Genomic DNA, 22,675 nt, shown 5'->3' on the forward strand with positions numbered 1-22,675 from the left:
AAAAATAAGATGTAGAGTGAGAAGGAAGGCAGACAAAGACTCTCAAAAACAGTTATGAGATTTAATCTGTGGTATAGGAAGGAACGAGAAAGCAGAGAGCAGACAGGACTTTAGACAATAGATTCTTCAAAATTTTAAGGTAAACCACTTGAAATGATCATTTTTGAATCATCGTCACTGAAACACACAATTTGCCTTATAAAGAAAACAATCTCTTTTTATTTAGTGGGATTTGACTATGTTCAACCTTTGTAATAATTCTAAAATAAAAAGTTACAGGTTAACTTCATAAAAACAACTCATGTATTTATACATGAGTACCGTTGACCTTAGAACAATGCAAGGATTAAAGGTGCTGATCCCCATCAACCAAGAACCTGAAAATCCATGTATGATTTTTGACTCTTCAAAAATTTGGGGCGCCTGGGTGGCTCAGTCGGTTAAGCGGCCGACTTCGGCTCAGGTCATGATCTCACGGTCCGTGAGTTCAAGCCCCGCGTCCGGCTCTGTGCTGACAGCTCAGAGCCTGGAACCTGTTTGAGATTCTGTGTCTCCCTCTCTCTGACTCTCCCCCTTTCATGCTCTCTATCTCAAAAATAAATAAACGTTAAAAAAAAAATTAAAAAAAAAAAAATTTTACCAATAGCCCAGTGCTGACTGGAAGCCTTACTGATAACATAAATAGTCAATTGACACATATTCTGTATGTTATATGTACTATATACTGTATTCTTACCATAAAGTAAGCTAAAGAAGATGTTATTAAGAAAAATCACATGAAAGAGGAACTACATTTACTGCACTGTATTTATAGAAAAAAAATTCACATGTAAGTGGACCTGTACAGTTCAAACCTGTGTTGTTCAAGGATCACCTATATTTATATTCTGTGTTGTTTTTTTTTTTTTTAATTTTTTAACGTTTATTTATTTTTGAGACAGAGAGAGACAGAGCATGAACGGGGGAGGGTCAGAGAGAGAGGGAGACACAGAATCGGAAACAGGCTCCAGGCTCTGAGCGGTCAGCACAGAGCCTGATGCGGGGCTCTAACCCACGGACCGTGAGATCATGACCTGAGCTGAAGTCGGATGCTTAACCGACCGAGCCACCCAGGTGCCCCTACATTCTGTGTTTAATTTAGAGACATTGTAACTCAAATGAAAACAATTTTAAAATGCAATTTTATTTTGAGTAAGCAAAGGTTTGCTTTGTAATCTGACCACCTAATAAGCAATTATGAGCATACATTTGGGGCATCTGGCTTTAGGGAACTCTAAAGACAGTAGCAAGCTGTCTGGTAGTAATTATAAGTGTCATTATTTTTGTGTTATTCATTCTGGCTCCAATAGGATGAGGGTGGTGTGTCTAGTCATCCTGAAACCTGAATTAGAACCCTCAAGACTTGAATGACAGCAGTGGGCAGTCAGAGTCACTGCTGTTGTGGAATGTAAGCAGAATTTCTAAAAGGAACATGTGTTACTTACATACATTAAATATTGAAAGATTGGCTTAGGCTAAAAGTACTCCAGGTAAGTTGTAGGACTGGATAGTAAAAGGATGAGTTCATATTGTGGACTTTCAAAACATAAAAATCTTTTGATCATATCTATTTAAGATGAAAGTCAATTTTTAAAAAATGTTTTATTTATTTTTGAGAGAGAGAGAGGGAGAGCACAAGCAGGGAAGGGGCTGAGAGCGTGGGAGACAGAGGATCCCAAGCAGGCTCTGTGCTGACAGGCTGACAGCAGCAAGTCCGATGTGGGGCTTGAACTCACAAGCTGGGAGATCATGACCTGAGCCGAAGTCAGATGCTCCACTGACTGAGCCACCCAGCGGCCCCCAATTTTTGATTCAAATAAAACAGTAGGGAGTTGACAAGAAAAGTTTGTCCAAGAAATGACAAATGTATATTATAGCCAAGCACAAATCTCAATTTAGAAATTGCTCTTAAGCAAATTAAACTTTGACAGCATCTGGCTACATTTTAGAGAGTACATGTTTATATATATGAAATTTGAAAATAATTTTGACATATTTTATTTTATTTTATTTTATTTTTTTTGACATATTTTATTTTGTGTAACATTTTGAAAAAAGTATCCTGAGCCAGGCGATCTATTTATCATTTATAAAACAAGGCAAAGACATTGAATTTAGAAACTTCTTGTAGGTTAGTTGAACAAATAGAACTTTCCTAAAGATCTAGAAGATGACCTTGGTGTTCCTGTCCATGGAAAAGCCTCAAAGAGGGACAAGGCAGACAATTGGAAAAATAAAAAATCATCCCTCCTCTCTGAAAGGAGAGCACAGGAAGCACAAAGTGATTGGAGCAGCTTGAATTTATGCTTCCTATTTGAAGAAGTCCTTGTAGAGGTATTTCTCTGCCCCCGACACCTTCTGTTGTGGGATAACTCTGCCAGAGGGTTACTCAACTCAAGAGAATACTTTTTTTTTTTTTTTAGGTAGGCTTCATGCCTAGTGTGGAGCCCAATTCAGGGCCTGAACTCACAATCCTGAGTCAAATGCCCAACTGACTGAGCCACCCAGGCGCCCTGAGAATACTTTTTTTTTTTTTTTTTTTTTTTTTTTTTTTACTGCAGAGAAGGCTGCTGAATAACATGTTGAGTATGGCATGGAAAACTTGATATTCTTCTGTTGAGTCCTGTGAGTCATGGCTGCAGATGAGGCATACGAGATCAATGGCCTGCCTGCTGAGATTGGAGTGAGGGGAAATCTGGTCAGAGCCATTTGGGGACAAAACTGCCTCCTTGTCAGTATGGTGGCCTTGCCCAGACTGCTTTTTTTCTCCTGCTGCATTTATTTTGAAAGAGAGAGAAAGAGTGCATGAGGGAGGGAGGGAGGGTCAGGGAGAGGGAGAGAGAGAGAATCCCAAGCACACTCTGTGCTGTTAGGGCAGAGACTGACACGGGGTTCAATCCCACGACTCTGGGCCAAAATCAAGAGTTGGACACTCAACCAACTGAGCCACTTAGGCACCCCAACGTGGAAGCTGCTTATGTGCTTGTGTAGAAAGGACAGGTTTCTCCTCTGCTCACTTTGTTAAGGCAGCGTAAATTCCTCTTATGAGTCGGTCCTTCCAAAGAGCCGGCAGCCTCTGCTTCAAATGCTCCTGTGACTGCAGACCTAGTTGGTATCTAAATAGTCTAATTCACCGCCAATGATTCTGGCACAAATCAAAGGATTTAGAACTAGAAGGAACTTTAAAGACTTAAGAAATCCAATCGTATCATTTTACGTGTGAAGAACCAAGACCACGTGAGAGCCACAGAGCTAATTAGTGCTAGAGAAATGAGACAAGAACTCAGTGTCTTGAGCCGGATTCTTGTAAATGGAAGAGCATGTCGTTAATTCAGGAGATCTGTGAGTACTGCCTCCAGGCCCGTGCTCATTCCTACGTGTAGTTACTAAGCGATGTTGGTAAGAAACGTAATTTTAGAAGAGGTGATTTGGGGCTTCATATTTAAAGAAACGAATTGTCATGAATCTGTCATGTGCAAACGAGTGCCAAACAATTATCTTAACACTGTTTTTATAAAACAATTGGAAGCCCCACAGCTTTTCCTTATTGGGATGTGTCCTTAACTGAACTCTTGGAGATTAATACTTCATCTTCTAACCCTCTGAGTGTCTTATGCACACATTGAGAAGGCTCAACTTGAAATCCTGAATTTTCTGGCTCATATTTAGAGATGGCTCCTTTTCTAGTAGATACTTTATCTGAGCCTTAAGACTAGACAACTGGGTATTCATTTAATGGGAAGACCTTAATTTTGTCCCTTCCAGGCATCCTGCCCAATTTGCAAAGTGGAAATCCTTGCAACTTTTTCTTTCACTTGGCCTAATATATCTTGTGTAGTTACGTAAATTTACACAAAGCAAAAAATGTTCAGGAAGCAGAAACAGAAAGACAAAAACACTTCATTTATTAGCATCCTGGAAGCAAAGTGCATTGCTTTGGTCCTGCTCTCCAAAAGTACAGTAGTTGCCTTTTATCTGCAGTTTTGCTTTCTGCGTTTTAGTTTCCCTCAGTTAAGTGTGGTCTGGAAGCAGACGGTACTCCTGATGAATCATCGGGAGGTCAAGACCAGACTAACGCTCCATCATAACACCTACAACATTCACCTCACTGTCATCTTATCACATGGGCATTTTACCATCTCATATCATCACAAGAAGAAAAGGTAAGTGCAGTCAGACAAGATGTTTTGAGAGAAACAGAGAGACCACATTCAAATAATGTTCATAATAGAATATTGTTATAATTGTTCTATTTTATTATTAATTATTGTTAATCTCTAAATTTATAAATTAAACTTTTTTTATTTAAAAAAATTTTTTTTAACGTTTATTTATTTTTGGGACAGAGAGAGACAGAGCATGAACGGGGGAGGATCAGAGAGAGAGGGAGACACAGAACTGGAAGCAGGCTCCAGGCTCTGAGCCATCAGCCCAGAGCCTGACGCGGGGCTCGAACTCACGGACCGTGAGATCGTGACCTGAGCTGAAGTCAGACGCTTAACTGACTGAGCCACCCAGGCGCCCCTATAAATTAAACTTTATCATAGGTATGTATATATAAGAAAAAAAACAGTATAGGGGCGCCTGGGTGGCTCAGTCGGTTAAGCGTCCGATTTTGGCTCAGGTCACGATCTCATGGTTTGGTTTGAGAATTGGAGCCCCCCTTCTGGCTCTGTGCTGACAGCACCGAGCCTGGACCCTGCTCAGATTCTGTGTCTCCCTCTCTCTGCCTGTCCTCCACTTGCACTCTGTCTCTCACAAAAATAAATAAACATTAGAAAAAAAGAAAAAAAAAACAGGATATATATAAGGTTTGGTACTATCTGCAGTTTTAGCCATCCACTGGAAGGTCTTGGAATATATACCTGTGGATAATGGGGGCCTATGGTACATAGAAGAACAGAATGCAGATATTGGCTGTATGAAAGCTTTAAAGCAGGTGAATTTTTTACAAAATTGTAAACCTACTATGTGCCAGGTTGTTTTCTTTTTTTCTTTTTTTGGCAGCCCTGAAAAGGGCCTTTATTTGGAGAAAAAGGGGTGATGAGGTTTTAGCCCCCAAAGCCATAGAGGGTGCGGCCCTGGTGCTTGAGCAGGTAGACTACCTCCATGGCCGTGACTGTTTTGCGCTTGGCGTGCTCTGTGTAGGTGACAGCGTCGGGGATTACCTTCTCCAGGAAGACCTTGAGTACCCCCCCAGGTCTCCTCCTAGATGAGGCCAGAGATGCGCTTGACGCCGCCGAACTGGGCCAGCCGCCAGATGGCGGGCTTAGTGATGCCCTGGATGTTGACGGGCAGCACCTTGCGGTGGTGCTTGGCGCCCCCCATGCCCAGGCCCTTCCCGCCCCTGCCGCGATCAGACATAGCTGCCTAATAAACATTAAAATTTTTTTTAAAAGGAAAGAAAGAAAGAAAGAAAGAAAGAAAGAAAGAAAGAAAACCCCAATCGCTGTGACGTGCTGTGCGAGTAGGTCACAGCGATTGGGGTTTTCTTTTCTTTCTTTTTTTTTTTTAATTAAAATTTTTTTAAATGTTTGTTTATTTTTGACAGAGAGAGAGAGAGAGAGAGAGCGCACGCGCGAGCGAGCATGAGTGGGGGAGGGGCAGAGAGAATCCAAAGCAGGCTCCAGCCTCTGAGCTGTCAGCACAGAGCCGGACTGGAGGCTCGAACTCGTGGACAGTGAGATCATGACCTGACACAAAGTCAGAAGCTCAACAACTGAGCCCCACCCCCCAAGGCGTCCCAGTTTTTAAAATTGTTAAATGTTTATTTATTTTTGAGAAAGACAGAGAGACAGAGTGCAAGCTGGGGAGGGGTAGAGAGAAGGAGACACAAAATCTGAAGCAGGCTCCAGGCTCCGAGCTGTCAGCACAGAGCCAGATGTGGGCTTGAATTCACAAACCTTGAGATCATGACCTGAGCCAAAGTGGGATGCCCAACCGACTGAGCCGCCCAGGTGTCCCGGGGTTTTCTTTTTTTAATATGTTCTTTCATTCAAGAAGATGCTTTATTCTCCTTCTGGTTGTTGTCTGTCATAAAGACTTCTTTTGGGGAAAGGATTTGATGTTGGTTATATTTTAGTTTATGCATTCATTTACCCAGTAAATATTTTTTGAGCAACTGCTATGTAGCAGACACTAAGCTAGGTGATAGGATACAATAGGGAGAAGAAATTAGACAAATCCATGCCTTTTTGGCTTAGTCTAGTGAGGGGCAGAATATAATAACACAAATATATGTAAGATAAGTTGATGAGCACTGGGAAGGAGATGTACAAAGTACTAGGAGATGGGGAGGATTTCACCTGGTCATAAGCACCAAGGAAAGTTTCCCTATAAAATGATGCTTCAGCAGAAATGTGAAGGAGTTGGAGTTATCAAAGAGTGAAGAATGATTCAAGTCAAGGAAACAGTATATGCAAAGACTCTGTAATCATAGAGGGTCAAGGGGTATTATATGTATTAAAATTTTCTTTTGGGGCATCTGGGTGGCTCAGTTGGTTGAGGGTCCAACTCTTGATTTTGGCTTATATCATAATCCCAGGGTTGTGGGATCAAGCCCCACATCGGGCTCTGTGCTGAGTGTGAAGCCTGCTTAGGATTTTCTTTCCCTCCCTCTTTCCTTCTCCCCTGCTTGTGCACTCTCACTCTCTCTCTCTCAAATAAAAAAAAAAAAAAAAAAAAAATATATATATATATATATATATATACACACACACACATATATATATATATGTAAATTTTTTTTTTTTTTTGCTTTTGCTGTAATGTTGAATAGGTTTGACTGGGATTAAAAGGGATACAGGTAGACTGGTTAGGAGGTTATTAAAATGGATAAAACTTGGGGCGCATGGGTGGCTCCATCAGTTGAGCATCTGACTTCAGCTCAGGTCATGATCTCACATCTCCTGAGTTCAAGCCCTGCATCAGGCTCTCTGCTGTCAGCACAGAGCCTGCTATGTAGCCTCTGTCCCTCTCTCTCTCTGCCCCTCCCCCACATGTGCTCTCTCTGTTTATTTTATAAAAATAAACATTAAAAAAATAGACAAAGCTTGGTTAAGAAGGTGGAGAAGATGGAGGAAAACATAATTTTGACCGGATTGGGGGCTGGTTTGAGCATAGAGGTGAGAGAGAGGGAGGTATCATGGATGACTTCTGGCTTTCAGGCTCCTTCAACTGAATGACTAGTTCACTGAAGTGGGGGCTACGGAAGGAAACCAGGTTAGGGGAATTGGTGGATGTGGGAAGTGGTGAAAGCATGACTTCATTAGACTTGAACATCTTGAGAATCCCAAGAGGCCAAGGTAAGCTGCCAGTTGTATAATCAACTTTGATGCCTGAGGAGACAGAGGCTTGGGCTGGAGATATAAATTTGTGAGTCATCTTTGTGTGGACATTGAGTAGAGAGGGGAGCACCAGGAGAAAGACTATTTTAGAGTGGATTTAAGTAAATGCTCTACTTTCCTCTGGGGATAGGTCTTTTTTTTCTTTTCAAAGTTTATTTATTTTGAGAGAAAGAGAGAAAGTGCACTCGCATGCAAGCAGGAAGGAGAGTGGCAGAGAGAGAGAATTCCAAGAAGGCTTGATCCTGGGGGCTCAACATGGGGCTGGGTTCTATGAACCAAGAGATCATGACCTGGGCTGAAATCAAGAGTTGGAAGCTTAACTGACTGAGCCACCCAGGTGCACCAAATGGCTTTGATTCTTGATCAAAGTCTTTCAGGTTTTAGAGCAAATGGACAAACTTAGAAATTGAGCAGAAATATCCCTAAAATTATGACACACAGGTGGACCTTGCTGGGCTTGTTGAAAAGTTAACTGAAAGACATGAAAGACATTTTTTTTAAATGTTTTTTTAACGTTTATTCATTTTTGAGAGACAGAGAGAGATACAGTGCAAGTGGGGGAGGAGCAAAGAGAGAGAGAGAGACACACACACACACACACACACACAGAATCCGAAGCAGGCTCCAGGCCCCGAGCTGTTAGCACAGAGCCTGATGCGGGGTTTGAACTCACTGACTGCAAGATCATGACCTGAGCTGAAGTCAGACGCTTAACTGACTGAGCCACCCAGGTGCCCCCGAAAGACATTTTTTTAAATCTTTAAGGAAAACAAACTTTTAGCTATCTGCTTGATGGGCAGATGGTGCATAGGGAGAAAAGGTCAGGTAAAGTGCCTAGGTCTATAAAGCAAGTTAAATTCTGTGTTGGCAAATGAAGTGATTAAAATGATCAAAGATATCCTTTCAATCTAAAAGTAGTTTGAAGGTGTTGTGTGTGTGTGTGTGTGTGTGTGTGTGTGTGAAGAATGAATTAATCTAAAAACTAAATTTAAAACATCTTAACTGGTTTTTAGTACATGCACCCAAGAAAATACTATGAAACTTTTTAAAAAGATGAAAGATAATGTGGATAATCTAGATGTATACATTCATAGAAGGAATCCTGTTATATGTTATCAGGTGAAAAAAAGCATGCTGCAAAACATTATTGAGGTATAATCTATTTATTGGCATTTAAAAAATTTTCAACAACACAGCAGAAAAACCAATAAAGACATTCCTATTTTAAAATCATAGGTTGGGGGCGCCTGGGTGGCTCAGTCGGTTAAGCGTCCGACTTCAGCTCAGGTCACGATCTCGCGGTCAGTGGGTTCAAGCCTCGCGACGGGCTCTGGGCTGATGGCCCAGAGCCTGGAGCCTGCTTCCGGTTCTGTGTCTCCCTCTCTCTCTGCCCCTCCCCCGTTCATGCTCTGTCTCTCTCTGTCTCAAAAATAAATAAACGTTAAAAAAAAAAAAAAATTTAAAATCATAGGTTGAACATTTTTCCATTTTTAAATATTCTTCAAAAGCATAGTTTTTATTCACTACATAATGCCATTATATGAACTTATTGAGCCATTCCTTTGTTTTGACAAAATTTCATCTTTATAAAATCACACACACCCGTACACACACATGGTATAGATTCCTAGAAGTACTCAGTCAAGCTGTTTGAGATTCTTCTCAAACTGCTTTTCAGAGAAGCTGTCATGATTTTTCATTTCCACCAACAGCGTACAAAAATGCAGTTCCATTGTACTTAAAATACTTTAAAATACCTTTTTTAATTTAAATTTTAATTTTTTAAAAGTTGCTTATTTATTTTGAAAGAGAGAGAGGATGGGGGAGGGGCAGAGAGAGAGAGAGAGAGAGGGAGAGAGAGAGAGAGAGAAAGAGAGAATTCCAAGCAGGTTCCATGCTGTCAGCATGAGCCTGATGTTGGGCTTGATCCCACAGCTGTGAAATCATGACCTGAGTGAAATCAAGAGTCAGATGCTTAACTGACTAAGCCATCCAGGTGTCTCTAATTTTAATTTTTTAAAATAAAGTTTATTTATTTATTTTGAGAAAGAGAGAGAGAGAGAGAGAAAGCAAGCGGGGGAGGGGAAGGGAAAGAGGGAGAGAGAGAATCCCAGGCAGGCTCTGCACCATTAGCACAGACCCCGAGTTGGGGCTTGAACTTGTGAACCATGAAATAACGACCTGAGCTGAAGTCTTCAGCTCAACCAAATGAGTCACCCAGGCGCCCCAACTTTTTTTAATTTTAGAGAGAGAGAGAGTGCATGTGTGCGAGTCGAGGACAGGGGCAGAAGCAGAGGGAGGGAGAATCTTAAGTAGACTGCAGGCTCCATGCTCAGCTCGATTCCACAACCCTGGGATCATGACCTGAGCTGAAATCAAGAGTCAGACACTCAACTGATTGAGCCACCCAGGGGCCCCTAAAATACCTTTTCAAAGTTAATAGGAGAAATAGTATTTCAATATCATTTGTAGTTGTGTCATTTGTGTTACCAGTAACATTCAAGATTTTTGTTGCGTATCAGCCACTTACATTTTTATTTGAATAATTTAAAGTTCTTCTTTAAAAAAAATTTTTTTTAACATTTATTTATTTTTGAGACAGAGAGAGACAAAGCATGAATGGGGGAGGGTCAGAGAGAGGGAGACACAGAATCTGAAACAGGCTCCAGGCTCTGAGCTGTCAGCACAGAGCCCGACATGGGGCTCGAACTCACGGACCATGAGATCATGACCTGAGCTGAAGTCGGCCGCTTAACCGACTGAGCCACCCAGGCGCCCCTAAAGTTCTTTTTTTTTTTTTTTTTAATTTTTTTTTTCAACGTTTTTTATTTATTTTTGGGACAGAGAGAGACAGAGCATGGACAGGGGAGGGGCAGAGAGAGAGGGAGACACAGAATCGGAAACAGGCTCCAGGCTCCGAGCCATCAGCCCAGAGCCTGACGCGGGGCTCGAACTCACGGACCGTGAGATCGTGACCTGGCTGAAGTCGGACGCTTAACCGACTGCGCCACCCAGGCGCCCCTAAAGTTCTTTTTTTAAATAATTCTTAAGCTTTACCTATTTTTCTATTGTTAGAGTTATTTTAAAAATTAATAGACTTTTTTAAAAGCAGTTTTACATTTGTAGAAAAATCGAGCAAAAAGTATTGAGATTTCCCATGTACCACTTCTATCTACTCTCTCCTCAGTTGTGTTAGTATGGTATATTTGTTACAATTGATGAGCCAGTATTGATATATTATTATCAACTAAAGTTTATAGTGGGTTCACTCTTTTTGTTTTACATTCGATGGGTTTTGACAAATGTATGACATATATTTACCATTATGGTATCATACAGAATAGTTTTACTGCCCTATAAAAATCTGCATTCATCTATTCAGCCCTCCCTCCCCCATAGTTTCTGGCAACCAGTCATTGTTTAATGGTCACAACAGTTTTGTCTTTTCCGTGATATCACATAGTTGGAATCATACAACCTGTAGTCTTTTCAGACTGGCTTCTTTGACTTAGCAATATGCATTTACGTTTCCTCTGTGTCGTTTCATGGCTTGAGAGCGCTTTTCTTTTTAAAGCTAGCTAATGTTTAGTCAATTGAATGGATATTCCATGGCTTATTTACTCACCTATTGAAGGACATCTTGGTTGTTTCCAAGTTTTGGCAATTATGAATAAACCTGCTATAAACAATCGAGTGTTTGGGCATAATTTTCAACTAATTTGGGTAAATACCAAGGACTGTCATTGCTGGATCATATGGTTAAGAGTATGCTTAGCTTTCTAGAAACTGCCAAACTGTCTTCCAAAGTGGAGTTTTGCATTCCCATCAGCAATAAATGAGAATTGTTGCTTATAGTACTTTTTGAAACCTGTTAATAGTAATAACAATTAAAAAATCTACACATAAACTAATTGTCTATGAAGGAGAACCATTTGTTTGTTGTACATGGAGCAGAGCATCCCTCCTCCCCACCAGCTTATTGACAATATTTTCATACTCATTTTCAGTAGATAGTTTTACTTCACTGTGAGGATCTGCCTGTAGTTAAATTCCTCCAGAATTCTATTTTTGATATTGGATGCTTTGAATTTTTTATAGTAATAGTAATTGAGAATTATTTTCTGGGCTGCCTGTGTGGCTCAGTCAGTTAAGCATCCGAGTCTTGATATCTGCTCAGGTCATTCTTTCGAGGTCATGAGTTCGAGTTGGGCTCCCCACTGAGTGTGGAGCCTGTTTGGGATTCTCTCTGTCGCCTTCTGTCTCTGCCCCACCCCTGCTTATGCTTTCTCTCTCTCTCAAAATAAATAAATAAACATCTTTTAAGAAAAGGAATTATTGGGACGCCTGGGTGGCGCAGTTGGTTGAGTGTCTTTCTTCAGCTCAGGTTATGATCTTGTGGCTTGTGAGTTCGAGCCTCGCATGGGGCTCTCTGCTGTCAGCACAGATCCTGCTTCAGATCCTCGATCTCCCTCTCTCTCTCTCTGCCTCTCCCCTGCTCTCTGTGTCTTTCAAAAATACACATTAAAAAAAAGAATTATTTTCTAAATTTTAATAAATTCATATGCTGTACTCAACAATACCACACAGAACACATGTCAACATTTTGCTACTTTGTTACACAATAGTAAAATCTCTCACCTGTCAATTTTATAAATAGGTAGGCACAATTAACTTCAGTGTGTAAAACAACCACAAAGACTTTGTGCCCAGCTGGGTCATTTTTAGGTTCATACAAAATATTTTGTTAATGTAATTTTCCTATTTCTTATCTAAACATTCAAAAGAAACAGAATGAGACCTTTAATATTATCGGGGCAGGGCTCATCTGTCCCCTCCTCGCCCCTGTATCTAGGAACTCCCAGGACTGTCCTGCAGAAATGAAGTCATTTAATCATAGATTCCTGAGCCGCAAACACTCTCAAAGGGCTTTTTAGTTCAGTCATAAGTGTGGCCCAATTTAAGTCATACCTGACACAGGATGCTTGTCCTAATCTTCCACAATTTCAGATGTTCTAGTCTTCCAAAACAGACGGGTTCACGAGTTTTTCCTTCTTTAATACATTCTTCATTAGGTCAAAACAATCTTCTTACCTGTAGATAAAAAATCATTTCTGTGTGTGTGTGTGTGTGTGTGTGTGTGTGTGTTTTCTAAAACATCCATGAGCATTTTTCTTAAAAGTTGCCAAGAGAATAGAGCTTAAATATTCTCACCATAACAAGGAAAAATGATAATTATATGAAGTAAAGTTTGTGTTAGTTAACTTTATTGTGGGAAACATTTTTCAATATATATGTGTATCAAATGATCACATTGTACACCTTGAACTTACACAGTGTTACATGTCGCTTATATCTCAATAAAGCTGGAAAAAATGTAAATCCCTTAGTACATAAAGACAGGTTCCCTCCACCCCCTACCTCGGCTTTTGTGTCATTATTCCTATATATGCCTTCCTTTTTATTTCTGGCATTTGCTCTTGTTCTTAAACATACATACGATTCACCAGAAGGAATGATTCATTCTTACCTGGGGCTACTGAACAAGTTTTTATTTAGGAGGTGATTTTTAGGATTTAAAGGATTTTAGGAGGAAGAAAGAGTTGCAAAAAGAGAATTCCAACTAGTATGAGACAAGGATGTGAGCATGACAGAACACGTCATGTTTGGGAAGTTTCAAGGTCTCCTTTTGTGGCTAAAACACAGTGTATTTATAAGAAGATGGGGAAAGTTATGCTGGAACCAGACAGTGAAAGGCCTTGGGCTACTCTTGGGAGGTGGATTTTAGCTATGGGAAAAGACTGGGAAACAACTATGTTTAAAAGTGAATTCTGGAGGTCTATACCATGTGGAGGGCATTTTGGAGCGGGAGAGCATGCAGGCAGGGAAAAAGTTATAAGCCCATTTCTGTTATCCAAATGGAAATAGCTAAGGGCTGGAAATGAGGCAGTTGCTTTGGGATTGAGAAGGGAGACTTTTGAAGGATGAACTGACAGGTGATAATGCCTAAATAATTGTTTCCAGAATTCTGGTATGGGCAAGTGGTTGGTTGTATGTCTGTCTTTCTTTCTTTCTTTCTTTCTTTCTTTCTTTCTTTCTTTCTTCCTTTCTTTTTTCTTTTTTTCTTTTTTAATGTTTATTTTTGAGAGGGGGAAGGGAAAGAGGGGGGCAGTGGACATAGGACCCAAAGCAGGCTCTGTGCTGACAGCACTCTGATGTAGTACTCAAACTCAGGAACCATGAGATTATGACCTGACCCAAAATCAAGAGTCGGACACTTAACTGAATAATCAGGTGCCCCTATTTATGTTATTTTACTTTCATGCTTTCTCTTTCTGAAATGTCCTCTCCCATTCAGTCTTCACTATTCATCTTTCAAAATGGTTGGAATCGTTTCCTGTTTAAAACTTTCCCTCCCTATTTCACACAGAGAATTGACTTCTCCCTCCTTTGGGTTCCACTATATCCCAGCAAGATTGACATTTTATTGCACTTATTTAATATTTGTCTCCTTTTCCTAGATACTATCTCACAGAAAGGAGAGATCATGAATTTTGCCTCTATAGCCTCGGTACCTAGAGTAGTGCCTGACACATAGTTGCAATGGGAAAACATTTGTTGAATAAATAAATGAAATGGCAGATAAGGGAGATTTTCCAGTCATGTCTTTACTGGCTTCCATACACTGTAGATCACCAGGAAAGGAAAATGGTTCTATGTCTATACAATGGGGTGATAGACACTCACACTACCTGTGGAGAAGGTTGAGATAGTGGAATGAAAGCTCTTAGGGAATTATAATACAAATAAAACCCTTTATTCCTATATTATGGGGAAATTGCTTCTTCCACTGATAAGGGTGCATCCAGTTGGGAATACTGGTTTTACCTGTGACTTGTCTACAAGAAATCTAGAATGTTCAGGATGATTTGGGAAGAAGTTATCCTGAGGGAAGTAGGGTTAAGACAGACTTCACAGAAAAAGAGCGAAATTTCCTTAGGAGCATGTGCTTGGCTTTTTTGGAGGTTTGGTTAATCTTGGGAGGAAGACCTCATACCGTAATTTCTAGGGATGAATCTACAAAGTCCAGAGGTGGGAGAAGTACCTGTTCACAGAGGCTCTGCCCACATCTAGACTTCGGTGCTGGTCCAAGATGTGGAGTCATGGACTTGCATCTGTGTGAACCCAAGTCCCCAGCCTGGCACTGTGAAGGACTGACTGTGACCTAAGCACTGGGGTGTTGGGGCCTGACAGATACCCTCTTACTCTGGCCATTTCAACTCCTCAGCTCATCCTATGTGTAACTGAAGTGAAAATGTGTGGCCCACGCTTCACGCCAACCACCTTTATCCTCTGCTATTCTGCCATGCCATTTGGAAGCCAAGAGGCTGTTTTGTCTCCAGTTCCGTTTTGCACTGAGTATCACTGAGTACTTAATTTACTATTAGGCAAAGACCAGAAGGGAGAAACAGATTTCAAAACATTTAAAAGCATGTAAGTGCCAAAGTGCTTTTTCTAGGGATAAAACTAATAGCAGAAAGTTGGTTTTCATCCAAGAGTTTCTGGAAGACAAAAGCCATTCATTAGAACACATCTTGATTGAATCTGGGGGGTATGGTGGGTGGGGACATGGCGTTGAAGTTGGGGGGCACGGAGGGGAGTGGGCTCTGTGTAAAATTGAATGCAGCCTCAGAATTTAAAACTATATTGTGTGTGTCGAGGTAACTTCCCCCATTGTGTCAACCACACTACACTTTTACAAAGAGTAGTGCTAGATCTTAACTATAATTTCAGGCACATTTTTAGTTCAAACACTTAAAAAAAATCCCAGTTCTATTAAAGCCATTATGGATGTTTTTGCTAACGCACAGATCCAAGTTTTTAAAAAAACCCAAGTAGGCCCTATAAAAATTAGAAAGAATTAATTACCTGCTTTCCCCAATTCCCTGCCTTTTAAAAATTAAGCATTCTAAGAAGACATATGTGAGTGGCTAGCATATAAACATTAGTTGTTCTTTTCTGTGCTCTCATATTTCTGCGTTCCATCCTCCTTTTTTTTTTTTTAATAGCATATTGCATTTAATTGCATGTTTCCACATCCATCTCCCTCATTAAACTTGAGCTCATCTGGGACAAGACTGAGTCTCACCCATCTTAGGTTCATCAGTGCCTATGTTCTGAGTGTGGCTATGAAGAGTTGTTTTTCAAAAACTATTTGTTGAATGAATGAAACATCATTTTTAGCTCTAGGCCTTTGTTTTGCTCTCGGCCTAATTAGGTAATTTTTAATTCATAACAAGCGCTGGCTCTTAATCAGATCAAAGGAGGCTCAAGTTCATTTTTAATGAAAGAGGTACAAATTAAAACTCTGCTGAGGTACAACGTTGTCATCTGTCATACCCTTGTATATGTAGTACATGCAGTATTAACACTTTGTTAGTTGAATACACTAATAGTATTTCTAGGGAAGGCCTTTGGCCATATCTATCAAAATTACAAATGAACATGCTTTTTGACCCAGAAATTCCACTTCTAGGAACTTGTCTGGCAGATATGCTTTCACAGGAGGCAATGACACTTGTGAGAACATTGACTGTGGCATTGCTTGCAGTAGCAAAAACCCGGAAATGAACTCAATGTTCAGAATAGGGGACTAGTTAAATAAATAATGGTACATGCATACAACAGACAATCTAGTCCAGAGGAAAAAAAGAATGAGGCAGTCTGTATATACTGATAGGGGATAATTGGTAAGATCTATTGTTAAGTTAAAAAATAAAAAACAAGATTCAAGGGGCGCCTGGGTAGCTCAGTCGGTTACGTGTCCAGCTTCCACTCAGGTCACGGTCTCAGAGGTCATGAGTTCAAGCCCCACGTCGGGCTCCGTGCTGACAGCTCAGAGCCTGGAGCCTGCTTTGGATTCTGTGTCTCCCTGTCTCCCTGCCCCTCCCCCCACTCACACTCTATCTCTCTCTCACTCTCAAAAATAAACATTAAAAAAAAATAAGTAAAAAGATTCTAGACAGCGTGTACCATGTGCTACCATATATTACATGATGATAAGATGCCTAGGTATATTTGCCTGTGTATGCATAGCTATCTCTGAATGGACTCACCAATCCCAGTGATACGGCTACCTGTGGTTTAGGGAACCAGTTGGATCAATGACAGGGAGCTATGGTTTCTGTCACCTGCAACACAAAAAGTCCTATTTTGCCCACTTTTTAAACACCTTACCATTTTCCTATCACTGTTAGGATTAAGCCCAAAATCCTTCTCAAGGCCTACAAGGTGCTTCAAGACAGAACTCCCACCTACCTCCCCTGTCTCATTTTTAGCCCCTCTCCCTCCTTGCTTGGTTTTCTTTCAGTGTCTCAAACACCGTTTGCTTTCTGTCTCGTGGTCTTTGCAGATGCTGTTCCTTTGCTTGGAAAGCTCCTCCCCTCACCCTCCCCTGTCTAATTCCTACTTGTCCTTGAGGTAACAATGTTGAGGCTGTTGAGGCCGTTTCATCAAAGAGACTTTTGCTACCTCCCCAGGCTAGTGTAGTCTCCTGATAGATGCTCCCATGACCCCCCAAAGTTCTCTCTCATTACCAAACATGACAATTAGAAATGATACATTATTTGCTTGAAGTCTGCTTTCCTCGCTAAGTCACAAGCTGATGTGTATTGTGGTTACCTTTTTACACGTACCTAGCACAAAGCAGGTGCTTATAAACCCTTGTGAAGGGAAGAAATGAAGGGTGAAAGCAAGGGAGGAATGAAGGAGGCAGGGCAGGAGGAAGGAGGAAAGGCAGCCAGGTTAGGGAGAAGGGAGGGAAGAAAGGAAGGAACTACGAACACATTAAAGGCCATTGTAGAGAGCTGTCCCCATGTGCGTTCTTCATTAGTAAGTAGCTAGCAGGCTCAGTATTCTCAGATTAATTTGAAAATTATAATGTTAACTTCATGATCTTAAAATTAATATTTTATAAAATTGATTATTTTGGTTTATTGTTTAATAAAAAGGAATTTATCACCACTGATGGATCTTGTTTTACGTTAGCCTAGATATCATGTTATTCTGAATATTTCCTTTTTTACCACTGAGGGGCAGTAGTAACCTTTTCTCACACAAAAGGTTAAGATTTCTATTTTTTATGAGTGGGAAGATGTTTCAGTGTATACATGTTAGGACTTTAGGCTATTTTAAATACTCAACATATTTTTATACTGATGCTGCTGCTTACATATGAATCACATGGGGTTTTGATTATATTTAGAATGAGATCAAGCCTCTTCCCCAGCCTCCAAGGCCCTGAATGAGCTCTAGTCACACTGGTCCTCTCACAAGACCACCCTCTTTCAAAGCCTTATCACTACTCCTTTCTCCCTGGAACTCTGTCCTTATTCAGATCCCTGCAATTCATCAGGGCTTTCCAGATGTCTCCATGGAAAGTAGCTTTCCCAGGGGCCAGACAGGTTTTATGAGTCTTGAGGCTTATACAATTTGAGAAAAAGAATACAAAATTATGAGTATAGAAATTCACACAAAAGTGAATATTGATTTAGAATAAGAAAATGGGGCACCTGGGTGGCTCAGTCACTTGAATGTCCAACTCTTGATTTTGGCTCAGGTTAAGATTCCAGGGTCATGGGATTGAGCCTCACATTGGGCTCTGTGCTGAGCTTAGAGCCTGCTTAAGATCCTCTCTCTCTCTCTCTCTCTCTCTCTCTCTCTCTCTCTCTCTCTCCCTCTCTCTCTCCCACTGCCCCTCCCTCGCTCACACACATGCTCTGTCTCTTCAAAAATAAAATAACACGATGAAGTAATTTTTAAAAAAGATTAAGAAAAGAAGTCACAACAAAGGACAAAATGAAAAAGCTGACACATACCCCAATTGTTAGGAAAGCCAGAAAAAGAACATATGTTTTTATTAATGAACTGCCTGACATAATATTTTTTACTATAAAATTTTGGCTCCATACTCTTCAATCACCTTTTCCTATGACATTGATGGTGTCACACATCTCTCTATGCAGTGAATACAAGGATAGTTCAGTCTTTGGAATAGTATCATTGATTGAGATGTGTATTTATGATTGAGAGTTTAGAAAAGTTTCTCGGGTTTCACTACTCATTATCGGTAATGGCATGTAAATTTTTAAGATCGTTGTCAAAATCTCTATTAGGTTTTTTTCATATATGGGCCCTAGGACTTTAGGACATTCTAAGTGTTTTGTTTGGGGATGTGTGGGGGTGTGGCATGTGTGTGCACATGGGGCCCTCCACACCAGTGGCTACCATTCCTCCAGGGCTCAGAAGAAGCCTGTGTAGATGAGGAACTCCATTAGTTTCATGGTCAGCCTGCGCCCCACCCCCCCACCTCTGTCCAACTTCCCAATTAATTGTTATCACTTCACTTGGTTTTCTTTGTTTAAAAAAATTTTTTTAAATGTTTATTTATTTTTGAGACAGAGAGAGAGACACAGAGTGTGGGTGGGGGAGGGGCAGAGAGAGAGGGAGACACAGACCCGAAGCAGGCTCCAGGCTCCGCGCTGTCAGCACAGAGCCTGACACGGGGCTCGAACTCACCAACTGTGAGATCATGACCTGAGCCGAAGTCATTCGCTCAACCCATTTGCTTAACCGACTGAGCCACACAGGAGCCCCTTGATTTGGTTTTCATTGTCCTCAGCACTTCACACAATCCAAAATTATCTTAATTGGGCATTTGCCTGTTTACAGATGGCCTTCCTCCACTGCAATGTAAGTTGGCAAGGAAGAGAGACCTGAACAGTTTTGTTCCGGCTGTGCTCCCAGAGCCTCCCATAGGCTTGGACTAAGGAGAGGGGTTCAACCATTTGTTGAATGAATGAGTGAATGAATTAACGTGGGATTTAATATCAATCTCTAAAATTTGTTCTTAGAATTTATGAATGTTGATTTTTCACAAGAGCCATTTAAAAAAACTTAATTGCATATCAAGTGTTATGAGCAATAATTATGCTAATTGGATAATTTTCTGAAATGGCACATTTTACGTGATATCATCACAATATGTTCATTTCTTTGACTAGAAGTTTTGAAACAGAAAAACCACAGATTCTTTAGTGTTTGTATGGACCTCAGATATTTGATAGAGCAGCATTCAAACGTTCTTGCTCCATTAGCCCACCAAATAATTTAAAAACAAAACAATTGACACCTGCACACACTTTAAAGTTATTATTTTTTAAAATCATAAATTTAAATATTTGGCAAAGGATGTAATTTCTGACAGTGTAAATTGACACTTCAATTGTATTAATTAGAAGCAAAATACCAAATCGATTTGATTCCTGTGTTCATTTATTTTAAAAATACATTGATGAGCTCTTCTTTAACAGCAGAAAATATAGTTTTCATTTTTCTCCCTTAAATCTGTATTTTCATCCCACTCCTCCTCCTTTCAATGTCAAATATATATTTTTTAATTTTTAAAAATGTTTATCTATTGTTGAAAGAGAGAGAGACAGAGTGTGAGTGGGGAGGGGCAGAGAGAGAGAAGGAGACACAGAATCCAAAGTAGGCTCCAGGCTCTGAGCTGTCGGCACAGAGCCTGACACGGGGCTCGAAGCCATGAACCATGAGATCATGACCTGAGCCAAAGTCTGTCGCTTAACTGACTGAGCCACCCAGGTGCCCCAATGTCAAATATTTTTATGCCTGAAAGTCTTCTATGGATAGACCCATCAAACTTTTTTACTACAAAAATATGTATATACATTTAAATCTAAATTTTTAAGGTTTTTGTGATCATAGGCTCAAAGTATTAAAAAATTTTTTGGATTCAGTTATTATAAGTATTATTGATACATAGATTGAAATATAAATATATGACAAATTACGATATTAATTATGAAAAGTAAAATTTTATTAGCAATGCATTTCTTTTTTTTTAAGGTTTATTTATTTATTTTTAGAGAGACAGAGACAGTACGAGTGGAGGAAGGGGGAGAGAGAGGGAAAGAAAGAGAGAATCCCAAGCAGGCGCCATCAGCCCAGAGCCCAGTGTGGAACTTGAACCCATGAAGCCCCAATATCATGACCTGAGCTGAAACCAAGAACCAGATGCTTAACCTGCTGAGCCACCCAGGAGCTCCACAATGCACTTCTTAATCAGATGGGTAGAACTAATTTTTCTGTAAGTTTATGTATCCACATTTGAATATTATTTATTGCAAGAATTACACAGACTTTAGCATAGAGTCTATGCTTATTTGTTGTTTTATAGTTGTAAGTTCTGAGAAAACATACTGACATAAATAAGCAGATGGGAAAGAATGTTTTGTTATAGCACTACTACTCAGTTCTTCAAACTTGCCGGTTTTACAGTAACATATCATCAATAGTTATTGTTAATGCACTCTCAGCTAATGTGTCCTGCTTTTATATTGATAGCAAAGAATAAGGAACTTTCCTGACAAGCAAAAAGATTATTTAATCAGCCATTAAAGTCATTCACTTTGTCAACACCAGCATTTAGGAATCTGTCTCTGTGTTTGGTGCCTCAGGGATTTTCCCATCTTTGGACAATCTTGGGGTTTACAATGAAATGCCATAGGTAGATTTGGGATGAGTGAAATGTGTGCTTTTTAAAAATTTTGATGGTGGGGAGTAATTATTAAAGGAGAGGTGGTAGGAAGAGATGGTCCACAAATACTTGGACCACATGTATGTTTCCAGGTGGATTAATGGCAGTAAACAGTCCTTTCAGATGCAGGTTGAGAATCTGAAATTGATGTCCTTCAAATGACCTGTGTTTGTGTACCCAGGTGGAAAATGTCAGACTCACGTGGCAGTTGGAAGACCATGTGTTCTGAACCTATTTCAGAACGAGGTGTCCCTCTACCACACACCTTCCCTAGTCCTTCATTCTTGTAGCAATTACTATTTTCTTTAAAAAAAAAAATGCTTGAGGTGCCTGGGTGGCTCAGTAAGCCTTTGACTTTGGCTCAGATCATGATCTCATGGCTTGTGGGTTCAAACCCCGCATCGGGCTGTGTGCTGACTGCTCCGAGCCTGAAGCCTGCTTCAGAGTCTTTGTCTCCCTCTCTCTCTCTGCCCCTCCCCCACTCTCTCTCTTTCTCTCTCTCTCTGGTTCTCAAAAATAAATAAACATTAACAAAATTTAAAAAGTGCTCAATTATAATTAGCTTGTAAAGTTCCAGCAACTGCGGTCAAGACTAAAATATGAATAAGCTGCAGAAGGAAAAGAGCGGTAGGCTCTGGAGGTATACCGTGTCAACTTCTAGAATCTGCAACTTATTCTCAAGATCTATGGTTTATCTAGGAGTGTCACACTTGACAACTGTAGTAAGAGCATCAAGGGTGACCAACAATACTTAAAGGCAATTAATAAGATGATGATTACTTCCAATCACATCCACCAATGTAACATACTCTTTTAGAAAAATAAGCTGAAATTAAAGTACAAATGCAGTATTCAGTGATTCAGTTTCAATTCACCGAGCAAATATTTATTAAGAGTCTACCATGTGCCAAGAATGTACTGGTTGTTAGAGATTTTGAAATTAATTCTTAGACTAATTAGCTTCTTGCAGAAAGGCATGTACAGGGTGATTAAGAGCAGCCGACGCTGGGGCCACCTCTGGCTTAACTCAGCTCCATTTTTGTGGGTGAGGGGGCTTTAGGCAAGCTCCAGTTTCCTTTTCTGAAAAATGGAAATAATAATATGTAGTTTATAGTATTACTGTAGGACTCGAGGAGATAGTCACGCAATAAACACTCAGAAAGTGGTAGTTATTATTATCAGCACTGTTTTTATTGCTCCCTCCACCCCAGCCCCTGACCTGGTATCTGCACATAGGGCTAGGCAGTCAATAAATGCTGCTGACTCAACAAATAAATGGACAAATAATAAATAACAAACATTTTAATATGCCACTCTATTTGTAAACAAAGGCATTACATTGTGGGCAAAACAGATTATTAACAAATGTACAGTTTTATTTACAATATTCAGTTTCAGTCTAATGCCAAATAACATATTTATTTCTCCCTTCTATTCAATGAAGTCATAGATTTACTTTCAGTAAGACTTCTGTGTTTTAAAACATTCTCCCGTCATTTTTTTTTTTTTAGCAGAATCTGTGGGCATGAAAATTATTGCAGGCTCTTTTTTTTAAATTAATTTATTTATTTTGAGAGAGAGCAAGAGAGAGCAGGAGCGAGTGTGAGTGGGGGAGGGGCAGAGAGAGAGAGGGAGAGAAAGGATCCCAAGCAGGCTGATGCGGGGCTCAGACTCA

At 40.2% G+C, this 22,675-nt stretch overlaps 1 pseudogene; it reads right to left on the bottom strand.

Annotated features, from left to right (window-relative positions):
- Window positions 1-5,090: 5,090 nt before the first annotated feature.
- On the bottom strand, window positions 5,091-5,403 carry LOC109275086 (histone H4-like; annotated as a pseudogene).
- Between the last annotated feature and the right edge of the window lie 17,272 nt (window positions 5,404-22,675).

The sequence above is a fragment of the Panthera pardus genome, unplaced genomic scaffold (assembly GCF_024362965.1).
Source record: "Panthera pardus isolate Hobbes unplaced genomic scaffold, ASM2436296v1 HiC_scaffold_2, whole genome shotgun sequence".
Taxonomy (NCBI): Eukaryota; Metazoa; Chordata; class Mammalia; order Carnivora; family Felidae; genus Panthera; species Panthera pardus.